Source organism: Sodiomyces alkalinus (genome assembly GCF_003711515.1).
Source record: "Sodiomyces alkalinus F11 unplaced genomic scaffold SODALscaffold_1, whole genome shotgun sequence".
Taxonomy (NCBI): Eukaryota; Fungi; Ascomycota; class Sordariomycetes; order Glomerellales; family Plectosphaerellaceae; genus Sodiomyces; species Sodiomyces alkalinus.
The window spans coordinates 1132896-1137202 of record NW_021167079.1 but is presented as its reverse complement, the minus strand read 5'-3'; positions in this window follow the sequence as shown (position 1 = coordinate 1137202).

Sequence of the window (4307 nt, the reverse complement as noted above, 5' to 3'; positions counted from 1 at the left end):
TCTTAGCTCGCCGCCACGTAATTATAGCAGACCGGCTCCCTTATAATACTAGGAGATATCGACTTAGTACTAGGTAACCTAATCGAGGACCTTATAACCCTAGCCGATAAGGCCGTACCACGTGGCTACGGGGGCACCCCTAGACTCCTACTTATCCCTTAGTAGAACACGGAGCTAACCGCTCTTACCTAGGAAATAAGGCGCCTCCACCGTAGATATATATCTAGGAAGCCCCGGAATCGATAGAACGAGTTCTAGGAAATGGAGAGGTGCTAAGATAAGGCTATAGCGGTAATAAAGCGGCTATACTAGCGGTACCTACTCTACACGACCGGGAAGAACGATAATATCCTTTAGCGATTATAGAAATAGACCCGAACTAAGAGGGGAGTACCGCTAAACCCCTTATCGGTACCGCTACTACGCCGAGATAATAGCGATAACCTAGTTACTATACACGCAGAGAAAGCCGAAGTCCTTAACCGGAAGTTCTTCCTACCCCCCCTCCCTACCGCCCTTAGGCCCCTAGGCGCAAAATTCCCCCTTAGGTAGGATATCCGCCACGATATTACCGTAGCGGATATATAGGGGCGTCTAAAAAGGACTAAACCCTAGGTGGTATTAGTGCCTAATAGGCTCTTAGCAAGACCCCTAAAAGTATATAGACCCTCCTTATACTGTGCACTAAATACTATTTTTATAGTATGCCTCGGAGTAGGCTATTACCCGAAAAGGTGCCGTTATAGTACTATAGTAGTCCTTAAGAAAGAAAGTCGGCCGCCGGCCGATTACGAGATAGTGAAAGGCTAGCGACCGATATTACTCCTCAGTATAATAGATAAGGTCCTTAAGGGGATACTAGCTAACTATATCGCCGCCGTAGCAGAGGACTACTAGTTTCTCCTAAAAGAATAGATAAGTAACCGGACCGGGCGAAGTATAACGATAGTAGTATAAAGAGTCACGGAGGCCGTAAAAGTAAGCTAAGCCTATAGCAGCACCGCTTCGATACTCTAACTAGATATTAAAGTTGCCTTTAATACTATCCCCTACTCTCGCCTCCGCAAGGTACTCGAAAGGAAAGGCTTCTCCTAATAGCTTATTACCCTAATTAGTAGCTTCTTCCAAGACCATATAGCCTAGCTACTACTTAATAGTAAAATAGTCCCCCTATAACACCTCTGCGGGGGTATACTATAGGGCTCTCCGATCTCTCCTATCCTCTTTATCCTCTATATCTCTACCCTTTACGAGGAGCTAAAAAGGGTCCTTAAAATAATAGTAGTAGGTTTTACTAATAACACAAATATTATCGCTTTTAGCAGGACGGAGGTATAGATATAGCACCGCCTCGCCGCCGCGTAGCGAACTTACCTAAACTAGGAAATAGCGAGCAGACTATAATTCGAACTAGCTAAGTATATCTATATCCCCTTTACGAAGTCACGCTAACCCTCCCTTACCCCGCTCTACCTCGGTACTACTTCGGTACTAGTAACGGAGGTGATAAGGCTCCTAGGCGTCTAGCTTAATAGGAAACTCGACTTCTGATAATATACTAAAAAGGTAAAGAGCCGACTAGTCATCTAAATATACGCCCTCTTAAGGCATAGTGTGGTAGCATAAGGGTATAGCTTTAGAGATGCTAGGAGACTATACTTTATAGTAATAAGACTAGTGGTTATCTATTATGCCTTAGCCGTTTATAAGATAAGGGCCGGCCCACAGTATAGCCCCGTAGTAGCACTTATAGCAGTATAGAACCGATACCTCTAAATAGTAGCCGGAGCCTATAGGGCCACGCTAGTTAGGGTCCTCGAAAAAAAGACCTTTATCCCCCCTCTTAACCTATACCTCTTAAGCCTAAGTGCCTGGAAGATCCTCTGGATATAGGAAGAAAGGACCGAAGATAAGATATTAGCCAGGGTATATGCCGCGGTAAAAGCCCTAGTAATACCGAATTAATATTATAGAACTCACGCTGCCCTTGCGTGGATAGCCTAGCTTACCGCCCTAATAACCTAGGCCGGAACCTTACCCCCGAGGAAGGCCCTAATAAGAGAATAGGGTTAAGTCTAGGCGGTAGTATAATAGCCTTATACCTATACCGTAGCAGCACTAAGCCGCCCTCCGATATACGCTCCCTCCGGAAATATAAAGGACTCCTTAAGCTATGAAGCTCCGTACTTACCTAGATTAGATTAGAAAAACTAGGCCTATAAGCTTTTCTAGCTAAAGTAAGGGTACTGGGATTCTTAATAACGCGGTGCCTTTACGGCGATAGGGGGGCAGAAATAGCGGAGTATATAATACTCTAGTACTAGGATATAACCGAGGATAAGCGTAAGGACCTTTTCGGTGCCGTAGGAAGACTACTCACGACTAGAAGGGATCTATATAATATACTAGACTATAATATAGAAGCCGGGGCGATAGCTAAGTGGTTCCTATAACGGAAGAGGCTTAACGACTTCCGCCTCGCCCTCGAAGTTATAGAAGCCTATAAGAACACGGCGATACTATAACGGGGAAGAGATAATATAATGGTCTGGTTTAGTATTGAATAGGGGCCCTATAAGCCAGGACCCTGGCGGTATTAAAGCGTTATTAGCCGAACCCCCCCCTTACTCCTCGCTAATCTTAGTATTACCCCCCTCGGAGGTGCTAACACTACTCTTATAATACTTAAGGCCCTAGAACTAGTTAGCTATACTACTACTGTAGAGGCATTATAGTAAAATTAAAAAGAAAATATATACATAATAGTCTATAAGAACACCTATTACGCCCTTTAGGCGATAAGTCCAGCGGAGAATATTCTATAAAACCACCTCTACTAATAAGGTACCGCCACGGCTATAACCGGAAGGTAGCACCCGAGCAATAGCCTATCTAAAGGATAAAGCCGCCGTCTTTAGACGCTCTTTAGCCTATAGGTTATTAGTAAGGTGCTACTATAATATTGAAGGGAGACTACTTATTATAGCGATACTACCGCTACTGGTAGCCTTTACTAATAGATAAAGAGTATAAACGTCTATAAAACGTTATTACTGCTTCTTAGTAACGGGGGGGACCTATTAACTAGTTAGACTATCTTAATATACCGGTAGCACCTTAACGGTATAAAGACGACTTATATCCTTATATAGGCGTTAACTATTAGCGTACTAAAAGCACCCACTACTAGTTCCTATAGTATTAGTATAGGCCTTAACGTTATCCGGATAGGTACCTAGACACTTACTATAACGTAAGTAATTACTATATATTAGCCGCCGCGATACTATTTCGGTATTATTAGGGTATATATACGGCATAACACGAATAGTGCCTTATTTATAATAACGATTATTATTACTAGGAGAAGGTATCTACGGCTATTAGTACGCTACTACTATAGCGCTACCACGATATAGAGATACTTATATTAAGACGATATTTAAGATTAATATTATTATTATTACTATTACTATTATACTACCTAGTTAACCCCGCACCACCGTAATACTACCCATGAACTATAAACCACGTACTAAATTAAATAGGAAAATTATAAATTAAGAATACAGAAACTAGACGTTACTACTAGTTAGTACGACGCTGTGATAGTAGGCCTATAAGACTATAGGCGGGAACGTAATAAGGAATACCTATAATAAGCTCTATAGCGTTATAGGAAGGAAAAGAGGAAAAGGAGGAGGACTTTACCCTTTATTAACTATTTACTATTCTTTACGGGTATAGGCGGAGCCCTACCCTCCCTGCCTACCGCCGGATATAGTAGGCACCCCCTCCTCTAAGGGAGGCAGGAACGCCTACCCTACCTTTTCTCTTTATTAATTAAATAGAAGGAATAATAGGCACGGCCCCCGGGGATATAGGCAGGCAGGAGACGGCGTACCGCGGTCGCCATATAGCAGAGACACCGCGGCACCCTTTTAGCCCCCGCCCCCTTACTAATAACCGGCCTAGGCTAACCCGAACTATAGCCTACTACCCTTCCCGTTAGCCACTAGCCTAGAGGTATAATCCAGATATATAGAAGGGACGAACCGGGGCTATATCGGCCCCGTAGCGGTATTACTCTAACTAAGGACAAGTATAAAGGGTTTCCCCGGGATCCCGGGTTTTCCCCTTTATAACTACCTAAGAAGGACCGTATAGTCTAAACTAAGCTCCTATAGATTAGATAGAATAGCGGAGTAAGAATAATAATAATAATAATAATAATAATAATAATAATAATAATAATAATAATAATAATAATAATAATAATAATAATAATAATAATAATAATAATAATA